This window comes from Perna viridis, chromosome 1 (assembly GCF_037379345.1).
Source record: "Perna viridis isolate PV_CMFRI_1.1 ecotype Kerala chromosome 1, ASM3737934v1, whole genome shotgun sequence".
In the NCBI taxonomy this organism is placed as follows: Eukaryota; Metazoa; Mollusca; class Bivalvia; order Mytilida; family Mytilidae; genus Perna; species Perna viridis.
In genome coordinates, this window is record NC_142445.1 from 63,339,098 (window position 1) to 63,352,068 (window position 12,971).

The window sequence follows — 12,971 nt, forward strand, 5'->3', positions numbered from 1 at the left end:
TTTTTAAGCTTGTTGGGTATTCATTTCATATTAGCTATCCCATTAAAATTTGAAGAAAGAATGTGTATGTGATGTGCTAGAAATGAATAATTTGTATCCAGATGCTAAAATATTTTTATAGTTTTGCTGTGTAGCAAGACTTGAAGAGTAGAAAAGAAACAATCATAAAACTTAAGGAAATGAGATATTCGGACCTAATTCGTATCAGAAACATCCACAGAGTTAATTTCGTCAATTTAGAGAAAGAAAACTATGTCAAATTGTACAATTTTTTCTATACAATAATAAATTATGTAACATCAAGACATTGTACACATTCCCTGTATGAAATCAGCGGGAATGATAATCCCAAACAGACACAAGATCAGTTCCAGTTAAATTACTGACCATTAATTTATGTAAGCTGCCACAGGTTGTACCCCCTTCACATACACGACACTTTCTTAAACGAATCCTTATGAATCACCAATTTTCAGTCATATTAAACTCGTCTGCATTCACAAACAATTATAAAGAGTCGTTGACATTCACAGACATTCGTATCGATTCGCAAAAGGACATGAACATGTTTACACGAATGTCCACGAATCTTTATGGAAAATGGTATAATTGCAAACCACTCTTAACCCATCGTTAACTGATCGCAATAACTCGTACAGCATTTGCAAGAACTTTTTGGTCTGCTATTTTATACGATTTTTTGGCGATTCGTTTACGATAGGATAGTTTTTCGATGGATTTACCAATAAACATGAGTTTTGCAAACACATACGAATGATTTGTCCAGAACGATGAGGGTTAGGTTGTTGTGCAAGTGGGCGAAGAAGTCGAAAGAATATTGGTAAATATTGACTTATTTCTCTTGTAAAACATGTCAAATGTTGCATTGAAGAATCAGGGCCTCATATGACGAACCCACTGAAAAGTCATTACCGTTCGTAAAACAGTCAAGTGTTCGTGAAAAAACTCTAGAGGTTATCGTTAACCATTTGTTAACTACCGTACATGCAGTTTGGACCAAATTGTAACAGTTCGTAAATCGATCGTATGTAATCGCAAGGAATAATGAACAATTACCTTTAACGCATCGCATTCATTCTTAGTTATTCAAAAGTTCAGTGTTCTTTCATAATCGATCACAAGGTACTCGCAAATCAATCATTAAAGTGGCTGCATTCGTTTAGATTCACGATGAGTTTGTGTATTTTGTAAATTTTGGAGATATGCGAGGAATCGGTAGAAAGATTCGTGTATGTGATTGAGGTATTACAGAAATTGAGATTGGAATAGATATTTAACGATAAGTTGGAATTGACATAATAAGAAATGTGTTAGCAATCATACCACATCTCTATGCGGCTTAAACAGGGATGCTTCACCTGTTATAGCCCGATAGCTTACCGTGCATGGAAGGCTTCCCATGCGGTATCACGATAGATAGTTATTTACTTACAAATAAATTATATGATATACCTATGGTTGCTTTTCCGGGTCGTCTATGGATTTCCCGACGACCAATAACATTAAACGTTTGGACGGGTCGTCTATGGATTTCCCGACGACCAATAACGTTAAACGTTTGGACCCTGTCTCTCTCGCGGGTCACATTTTTAAAAATTAGTTTAAACATATTTTATTTGAATATTATACAAAAGGGATTAGACACAAGTACATATAATGTATTACGTCTTTTTCCTTGCCCAGGATTAACGCTATCTTTTTTCATTTTAATGAGAAGAAAAAGGTTTTTTTGGTTCAACATTCTACCTACTTTTTCTCCCATTAAGTAGCATTTCTAAAAATAAGTCTTTTTTTTTTTAATTTTTATCTTGAACTTGTGTAAGAACCTATTACTGATATTCTATTATACCGTCAAAACAATGAAGCAGAGAAGTTGAGAGACTAGATCTATATTGCAGATAAATATGCAACAAAAGAAATAACACTGAAAAGTACAAAGGTAACATTTTTTTGTGAAATTGTTATATTTAAGTTTGAATTTTCGCAATCTCAAACATTTATTTATAACTACTTTAACAAAATCTCTAACGATTTTAAATATTCATCTCTCGTCCATTTCGCACATGTCTAAGAGCTACTATTAGAGTATGTCAGTCAGCGTGCCCAAAATAGATAATAAATAATAAATCGGGTTTTTTTTAGTTTTTAATTAGAGTTTGTACTTTCATAGAGCGGGTGGTTAATAACATAAACTTTCCACACATATATATATATATTATTCTCATAAATCAATTGATATAGAGAACATAAACAAATGCAATTTGAGGCAGACACATACACACACAGAGAATTATAAAAGGCATACACATAATATTTACACGAAAAAGAAAGGAAAACAGACAAAAGTGGTAGATGCTTAGGCAGAGGAACATTCGAGAATATAATGATATTTATCACCTAGTTCCTGGTTATCGCATAATACACAGTGTCGGTTTTATCTTTCTATAGACGGTTTTTTTTTTTGTCATCTGCCAGTTTCGATAGGTAAATCAAAGTACTCATGTACTGTATCAATTTATATCGATCGTTTGAATTTTTACGCCTCAAATAATAATCAAATTGCAAAAAATTGGGATAAAAGGACTGTACGGGGATCGAAATCAAATGTATCTTAACATAAGCTTATTGTTGTAAATAGTTAATGTTGAACTCGAAGCAAAATTTTATTTTTATGTGTCAACTCCGGGCTTCCGATATCACGAGGCGGTAACCGTAATAAAATATACAATATATACATAGGAATGGTTTCGGGGGTTATACTACTCCTTTGTAAAACATTTGGCAAAAAAAATGAGTGGCAAATAATAGCATGGAACCCCTTTCTTTATCATATAAGTTTCTTGATCGTATCCACTGCACCTTTTTTCATAAAGGGCCTACATGAAATATCAGCCGACAGCTTCAGCATTCTGAGTATTTATAGCCTTGCAGGGTTTTCATTTCTATATACCTTATGCGTCTAGAAATAAATAGGTGACAGTGAAAGACTGATTGCATTGAAATAAGCAGGTACTGATAAGAGATTAGAGGTCAACTATTTTTAATTGGATTGTTGTTAATACAAATGTACAATCCTAATTAATCAGCAAAGTCTGTTCACAGTAAAAGTTGTATGTTGGGTTTGTTTATTGGCGTAAATAACATAGAATTAAATTTGATATATTAGAAATGCTCATAAAATGGACCTAACTATCTGCATTGGAACCTAAATGAGTATGCCAATGAACTATTATACTGCGATAGTGTAAGATACTTACATGTGTTAACAGGCTTTACAAATCTAAAGACTGGCGACTACTATATCAATTCTGATCTTCGATTTAAATTAATAAAGATGATTTGTAGTTCTGAATCTGCAGAATTTCTTAGCTGCGGGGAAATTTAGAATGTTCAGATATTCTTCGAATTCAAATTAGGTTTTGAAAATTCTATTGTTAAATCCATTTGGCGAGTCATTCATTGTTGATCGCCACTTTTAAACAAATTGATCAATCAGTCTCTGTTTGATTTGCACATTTTAGCCATTCATTTTTAAGTCGCTAATAGTGTTAGCGACTTCGTGCACTCGTAATTTCTGTATTTAATATTGGCATATGATTTGCATTAATGTGTAGTTATACACCACATAATCCAGCAGATTGTCGCCGTGTTCACCGCCACAGTGTCATAGTTCTAGCTTCATAAAAGATAAAAATGTACCTCTTAAATATCATAAGATATTTTCTTGCTTGTATGAGAAAGGGACGTTTACATGAAATGACCAGTTAGCTTGGAATATTACCCGGTTTCCGATTCAGGCACTGAGGCTAGTTACAAGACTATATAGGTCATATACATTAACACGCCCCTATATTTATTAATATTCATTGCCAGCTGCTAAATCTGGTTCATAGACTAGTTTCTTTATATTTTTTAACTTTATATTTAGTTTATATTTCTATCCTATTGTAAGTACTTCATACGTTGCTTTTTTTTTGCCTTGGCTGCTAAACTTGTTTTAGTAATATCAAAATTACAAGTTTTCGTAAAAATAACTCTAAGGTAATTAAATTCTTTCACTATTTTAATTACATTTTAGACCATTTATATTGTGGGACTTTGAAAAGTCTTCTAGATCATTTAAAAACATGGAGAAAAGAAAAGACTGCAAATTCTCACCCTGTCTCACACAGTTTCACAGCTGAAAAAAAAATCGGATGTCATGTTCCTGATTGTAATACATGATTTGATATTTGAATACATGTTAAATATGACATTATACATTTTCCCATTTATGTGGTTCAAAAGTAGTTTAACAAAGAGTCCGTTTCGCAAAGCTTTATCAAAGGCCATTTCGAAATCTATAAAAGCGCAATAAAGTCTTTTTTTCGCTTAGATTTTAGAATTTGGAACAAAATATGGATCGCGAAGATATTATCTACCATGGAATATTTTTGTCTGAAGCCGTATTGATTTGCCTTTAAGAAACTCTTCAGAAAAAGTGTTCAACCGAGCATTCAATATCGCAGTAAACAGCTTTCCGAGACAGCTTACAATGGTGATAGGTCTATAATATTTTTGGGTCATTCGGATCTCCTTTGTTTTTATATATTGGTTTAATCATCTCTATTAACCAACTACTGGGCAATATTCCTGTGTCAAAGATAACATAAGTTGTGCGCATGTGTGGAAAAAAAATTACGGACTTTTTTTTTCTCCGATAAACAAAGGAAAAAAATATTGTGGAAGCTGTTTATAATGAACTTTTTAGTGTTTTCTATCATTTCTGATATCTGTGGATCTTAATGGGACCAAAGTTTAAGCCAAATGAAGCCAAGAAAATTCGTAAAAGGTAAAAAACAGAGGGTAATGTCAGCGATGAAAAACCAAATAAGAAATCGAATAGTGCTCACCAAACCCACTCAACTAAACCACATGTAAATAAACCCGAAAAGATCAATACACAAACTAACGAAATGTCTAGCCCCAACCCAGCAATGCTTGAATCTACAATCCCACAACAGCAGTATATACCACAATTCCAGCAATTCCAACAGCTGCCTGTCCCACCTCGAATACCTCCTCCAAATTATCATCAGTCGCCCACCTCTTCATGTGTCGGTTTCTATACTAGTACACCACACAGTTTGATACCGCCTATGCAACAAAATCACCGATGCAAGAGATACAGACACAAAACTAGACAATTTATCTATGAAACTCAACGAAATTTGTGATAAACTGTCAGCCATTGATTCACTCACAGAGAAACTCACCTCGTTTGACAAGACCCTTAAAAGTCTGACGACAACTGTTGAAAATGTTACCAAAAGCGTAGACGATATAGAGAAGGGTATGAATTTCATCAACGAAACTTTTGAATATAGTAAATCCGAAGTCCGAGAAGTAAAATCTTTACTAACAGAAATTAAAGCAGATAATTTTGAAATGTGCAAAAACATGGGTCAATTGAAAACTGATTTACAAGAAATTCTCAATAGACACATTGACCTTCAAACACGATCAATGCGGGAAAATCTCATTTTTACCGGAATTCCCATGCCGAACAAATATGAATCTTCTGATGACACAGAAAAAGTACTTGACGATTTCATGTTTAGACAATTGAAAATGGATGAAATAGGGGCTTATCATAGAGCGCACAGATTCGGAAAAGAATACGAGGTTAAAGATCGAAGCGGAAATGTTAAGTATACGACAAAATCAATTGTTTGCCGGTTTCAAAACTTTTAGGAGCGAGAGCGTGTCCGAAAATCCGCAAAAGAGCTTACGGGAACCGTCTACGGAATAAGTGAACAATTTCCGAAAGAAGTAAACGATAAACGGAAAGAATTATGGCCACAATTTCAAGAAGCTAGACGTCAAAATAAGAAGGATCATTTTAAACGAGATCGATTATATGTTGATGGCACGGAAGTTTTCCCCCTGTTAAACACAATAGAATGCGAGTGGAAACAATTAACATTAATGGTGACAACCTGCGACAACGATATGAAGGCCAAGGAGCACGACCGAAAACTAGAGACTCTGGACCACCCCGTCGAGACCCCCTTCACCAGTCATATTAGGACAACTATGGAGAGCGATCAACCTTAACCGAAGATCAGACAATCAATATTGAACAGTCTAGTACCTCAACAATATACCCTAATTTTGTAAATAAAAACAGTCATAACAGTGTTAACATTTTGTCATTGAATGTATGTGGACTTAAAAGTAGATTGAAATATCCTGAATTTAGGTCATTGTTAAAAGAATTTGATATATTGTGTTTTACCGAAACACGACTTCATGATTGTGACTTGATCGAATGCGATGACTTTATATTTAAATTTAAAAATAGGCATAAAATTTCACTACAGAGATCAGGCGGTTTAGCCTTGGGTTATAAAAAATACTTTGAAAAATATATTAAAGTTTTAGAATCTGAGTCAGATTTTATCTTATGGTTTCAAGTAGATAAAACTGTTTATGGTTTAGAAGAAAATATAATTTTTGGTATTGTATATATATACCACCCATTAATACGAAATATGCATCGGATGATGCGTTTGATGAAGTAGAAGTTGAATTTCAACGTTTTCGCCAAAAAAACAGATAATATTTTCCTTCTTGGAGATTTTAATAGTAGAACGGCAAGTTTAAAAGATTTTTATGATGATATTGGAAATTTCTATATTGATAACAATACGGAAATAGATATTGATTATACTGATGTTTCAAATTTAGATTTGCTAAATTTATCAAGGATTAGAAATAATCATGATTTAGTTATAAAATACATAAATACATACGGTAGAAAATTTACTGATTTTTGTAAAAACAATAAGATTTTTATATTGAATGGTAGAATAGGTCAGGACATAGTCGGTCGAGTCACAACAAAACATGACAGCGTAATAGATTATATTGTGTGTACATCAAGTATGTTAGAATGTATCAATGAAGTTTTAGATTTTTCAAGTTTATTTTCAGATGTTCATTCTCCTTTATGTTTAGAAATAAATATTGCTCAGTCAAAGTTTAATCATACTATACAGGACAATCAAGGTTCCAGAGTGAGAATTAAGAAATGGAATCCTGAAAATGTTAATAGTTTTAAGAGTAATTTAGATCAGCAAAAAATTAATTCTCTTCTTACATTGTTACCAAGTGGTAATTTAGATGATATACCAAAGCATGAAGTAGAACGTTTCTCAAATGAAATTACGAATATTTTACTAGATTGTGCAAGAAATACTTGTGTGGTGAGTAATTTTGAACATAACTCAAAGAAAAAAAATTAAACATGACAAATTATGGTTTAACTCAGATTGTCATAAAGCTAGAAAAGAATTTAGAAAAGCTAATCGACTTTTTAAACATTATGGATTAAACTTATTTAAAGAAAGATTAAGACAAAGTGAGAAATTTTATAAAGATATTATGAATAAGAGTATAAATAAAAAGAATGAAGAACTAAGACAGAAAATGAAATGTAGGAAAAGTAAAAATCCAAAAGAGTTTTGGAAAATTTTTAATAAAAGGGAATATGCAGGAAAAGGCGATATAAGTATTGAAGTTTTGTTTGACTTTTTCAAAGATTTGAATAAGAATAATCACACCGATGATTATGACATTGATAGTAGATTAAATTTAGAGTCCATTAATGAGTCTCTTAATAGCATCATTACTAGAGATGAGATTTTATCTGCAGTAAAAAAGGCGAAGAATAACAAATCGCCTGGAGAAGACAGAATTATTAATGAATATATAGCTTCGTCTTTGGACATTATGATAGAAGTTGATGAAAAATTCTCCAATATAATTTTCGACACAGGTATTCTGCCGGAGGCCTGGTTGATAGGGAATATAATACCTATTTACAAGAACAAAGGAAGTACTTTAGAGGCCAAAAGTTATAGGCCTATTACGTTATCGTCTTGTATAGGTAAGATTTTTACGTCGATTCTTAATCAAAGATTGAGTAATTTTACAGAAGAATTAAGTATTTTAAATGAAAATGAGGCAGGCTTCCGGCAAGGATATTCAACTACTGACCATATTTTCTCATTATATGCATTGTTTGATCTACTTCGTCTTAGAGGAAAGAGATTGTTTGTTACTTTTGTAGATTTCGAAAAAGCTTTCGATTTCGTGCATAGAAATTCTTTACTACATAAACTTATTTTAAATAATATTGATGGTAAATTTTTGAGGGTTATAAAAAAACATGCACAATGATGTAAATTCCCGTGTAAGATATAATAACCAGACCTCAGATATTTTTTCTAGTGAAATTGGCGTAAGACATGGAGAAAACCTATCTCCTCTCCTCTTTTCACTATACCTTAATGATTTAGAACAGTATTTGGAAAACTCGAATCTGGATGGTCTAAAGTCCAATAGCACAGATGTTGATATAGAGTTGAATTTATATTTTAAATTATTTCTACTTTATATGCAGATGACACTGTATTGCTTGCAGAGTCAATCACTGATCTGCAGCTACCTTTGGACATTTTTCAGAATATTGTAATCAGTGGAAGCTGAAAATTAACGTTGATAAAACTAAAGTAATGGTATTTTCCAAAGGTAAAGTTTCAAAAAAATTAAAGTTTTATACAAATGGAAGAGAATTGGAAATAGTTAAACAATATAAATATCTTGGTATCATTTTTTCTAGTAATGGTTCATTTCTTGCAACAAGAAAATACCTCAGAGAACAAGCTATGAAAGCGTTGTACTCCGTGAAGAGAAAATGCAGATTTAATAATTTATCAATAAGATGTCAACTTGATATGTTTGACAAGGCAATTTCTCCTATATTATTGTATGGAAGTGAAATATGGGGCTTTGAAAATATAAATATAATTGAAAAAATACAGTTGTACTTTTGCAAACACATTTTAAGACTAAAACAGTCAACTCCTAATTATATGGTATACGGAGAGCTTGGTCAATATCCACTTTCTATTAAGATCAAGTTGAAAATGGTAGATTTTTGGATTCGGTTAAATAACAGTGAGAATAAGATATCGTCTATTCTTTGTAGATTACTCTACATATATTATATGAATTACGGGTATGAAAACAATTGGGTTTGTTATATTAAAATTATTTTTGATAATTGCGGAATGAGCAATATCTGACAAAATACACAACTGTATGCAAAAGAATGGATAATTGAGTCACTTAAGCAAAAATTAAAGGATAAATTTTTACAAGAGTGGCTATCAGATATTAATAACTCATCTAAGTCATTATGTTACAGAATTTACAAGACTGAATTTAAGTTTGAAAATTATCTTGAAATATTACCATTTAATTTCCTATTCATATTAAGTAAATTTCGATGTGGAAATCATCGACTACCTGTGGAGGTGGGCAGATGGCATTCCACGCGTAGAGAGATCCTGTCACCTGTGTGGCGCCACTGATATAGGCGATGAGTTCCACTTCATTATGTCACGTGATGCTTTTAAAAATGAGCGTCGTAAATATTTGTCTACAGATTATCTTACTCGTATTAATATTTTAAATTTTTGTCGTATCATGTCATCAGAAAACATTGTTGAGCTTGAAAAACTATGTAAATTAATCAAATGTATTTCTTCTAGCACCTCCTGGTTAACATATTATATTGTATGTATTGTATGTATTTCCACACATGCAGCAGTTACTGCATATATTATATTATTTTGTTATCTTCTCTATAACTATGTTCAGTTTATGAGAATAAAGATATCTGAATCTATTTATCTGAAAAGTTTTTCATATATGTAATGAAAACATCTGATGTATTTTTGATATACTCATTAATTATCTTATCTTCTCCGCATGCCTTACTATTCTTCAGGTTGTTACTACATTTAATGATTTCGTCTCTAGAAATGTAACCGTTTATATAAGCATTTGAAAATTCTATAGGAACATTTTGGGCAGTCGGTACCGAATGTTGATCATCTTCGACAGCACTATTCAACCGTTTAAAAAAAGTCATAAAGTGTATTTGTATCGATATTTGGTTGATTTTGTATTAATGCCTTGGATCGGTTTTCGATATTTTGATTATCCTCTGCCAGAGTTTTACAATAATCTCGATACTTATCATCAAGAACTTTTTTAGGGTCTTTATGCTTTGTTCATATTTGAAAAATTTTCATCCGATTTATTTGATTTATAGTTATGTCTACATTGTCTAAAATTCAGTCTCAGAAATCTGCAATCTTGATTAAACCATGGTTTTTGATTTTTGATATTATTAACATTGTTAAGTTTATTCCTATCCCCTTTATTTTGGTAAATTCCAAAGATTCTTGCCACAGAGTTAACAAGGATGCTACCTAAATCTTCTAGGACAGCATTTATCATGTTTTCATCTTAATTTATTTCCGGGCTAACATTTTCGAGTTTTTGTTCCAAGTCGCGTACTTTGTCAATATCGATATTTGATTGGAAGTCACGTGTTTTGTTGACTTCCCATTTTATCATTAGCTACGGTTTTAATGTTTTCCTTTGACATCACCTCTACATTAAAAGCTGTGTGTAAGGGTGTGTGAACTCCTGAGTAGAGCTTACTTGATTCAAGTATGTCAAAATATTAAAAGAAATTCAACATTTTTATGACATAATCTACGACATTTGCATTTTCTACATGTAAATTTATCAAGCTCTCGATCATTGCCAATTCTACCATTTACGATTCAAATATCATTGCCCTTACAGAAATTCACAAATTTCCGCATCTGTTTTGACCCTGTCCATACTCTGTGATATTATTGTCGGAGTGTCTACTTCCATTAAATTCAATAAAGTCATTTTCGTCAGAAGTTCTTGGCGAACTTGTCATTAAAATATCTACATTACTCTTTAATTCATGTTTATAATCAACTATATTCCACCCGAACGTCTACTTGCAATGTGTTACCTATAAGGAAATAACATCAATTTTCATCTAAGATAAGGAAATAACATCGAATTTCCTTGAAGATTTCCGTCAAAATATCCACCAGAGCTCGAGATAAACGAGACTACAGAAACAGCCTGTTCTGCATCCTTTTTGGACCTACATCTCGAGTTTGACAACAGTGGTCATCTCGGTACTAAGATTTATGATAAAAGAGACGACTTTAATTGGTGTCATCCCACTTGTCCTGCATTTGTTAATTACAGGTAAAATATAGGTGAAAATTTGTAGGACAAGTGGGAGGTATGTAGTTATTAATTACCAGTTAATTGCTTGTTTATCACAACAAAAAATCAAAGGGAGCTATATATAGTCTGTTTTAAATTGTGTGAAAAGGTAGCCACATTCAAAAGGTAAAGTCTGTAAAATATATAAATAAAAGTTTTGTATGGAGTTACCATTATAATCTATTTTTTTCTTTGTAAACATGTAGGTTGCAAAAAATTATGCAAAATATATCTCAATATTTTATTTCGTACATAAATATAACAATGAAAATAACAAATGTTTACATTTGCACTACAAATATCATTTATAAGCACTAATACATCACATTGATTTCATAAAATGTTCATTGTCACACAAAATGTTCATTATCACCTAACCAAGATGTATCTGATGAGAGACGGCGTCAGCATACTGCACTACTGTCATCTCATTGTTGTGAAGTCTTTGAGTTGTTGCAGTCTGGTGTCTATATTGCGGTACTTTCTGCGTTTTCGTGCTGGTAGTCCTCCGGCGGCAATCTGAATGATGTTTACTTCATTGACAGCTTGAATCTGTTTAATGTGTTTGATGAACGAGTAGATGTTTGGATGAGCAGTTTGTATCTTTGAGTGCCATCCTTCCGAGTGATTTGTTGTTCTTGGTCCATCATGACTGAAGTGGTTCCAAATGTGGCGGTCTGACTCTACCCATTGTGTGGTTACATAGTCGGTAAACGGAACGGTGTCCATGTTCATATCGGCATTGTCTAGCTCGTTCAAGGCATCTTCTACACTTTCTTGCGGTACAAGTGGTAATACAGCTGCTCTGCGTCAATGTCTCTGTATGCAATCTGTAGGCCTGTGTGTTGAGTCTTTCTCCAGATACATTGTATAAAGTGGAAGAAACAACCTCTCAGTGTAGCACCAGGAAATACAGTCTTAGCGGCATTAATAGTTGCAGTTTCAAAATCCACCACTAGAGTTGTTGGTTGAAGCTGAAGTCTGGCTTTCAAAATGTTGAAGAATCTGGTGTAAATCTGCTCACTTTTCCCAGGAAGTAGACCATAGACGAGTGGATACATCTGGTCGTTTACTGTCCCATGGATTGTATAGAGTTGTGTAAATAATGTAGGACATGTGTAGAAAGTTCCGTCTCCATACAAGGTAGTGTTGTTTGTAAGATGCTGCAAGTTCCTTTCTGTGGCAAAAACGAGAATCCTAGGTCCATTGTTGTCATCAGCAAGTAGGAATTGTTCACCAGTTGAAGTCTGAACCCATTGGTCTTGCAATTCCTTACCTGTGCAGCAATATGCCTTCATCTCCTGCGTATGGTGTTTATATTTCACAATTGATTCACTACGCTAGAGCAAGTGCTCCTTGAACGCCTTAAATATATGCGTAACAGACTCCTGAATCAATGATATGAGGAAATGCGTCTTAAAAGGTCTCTTACCGAATTCTTATTTAGATATCAGTCCTTGGTTGAAAATTGTCAGCTTCTTCTAAAACAATGAGTAATGATGGCTTTTTTGTAAAATGTTCTTTGTGTTGATGTGACCGCTGATTTACCGATTACGACAATAGCATGCAAATGCATTTTGATCACCACAGGTATAGTCACGCCTCAATGGAAGAGAGAGATTAAGTGCGTTAGATTTAACCCACCATTTCGTTTGAAGTGCCTGTACCAAGCCAGGACCATTGCGGTACCAGCTGCTCCGGTGGTGTAATATCTTGCCAGATTCATTTTGGACGACTTGATTATGAATCGTATTCGAGTTTGGTAATTTTGTTGT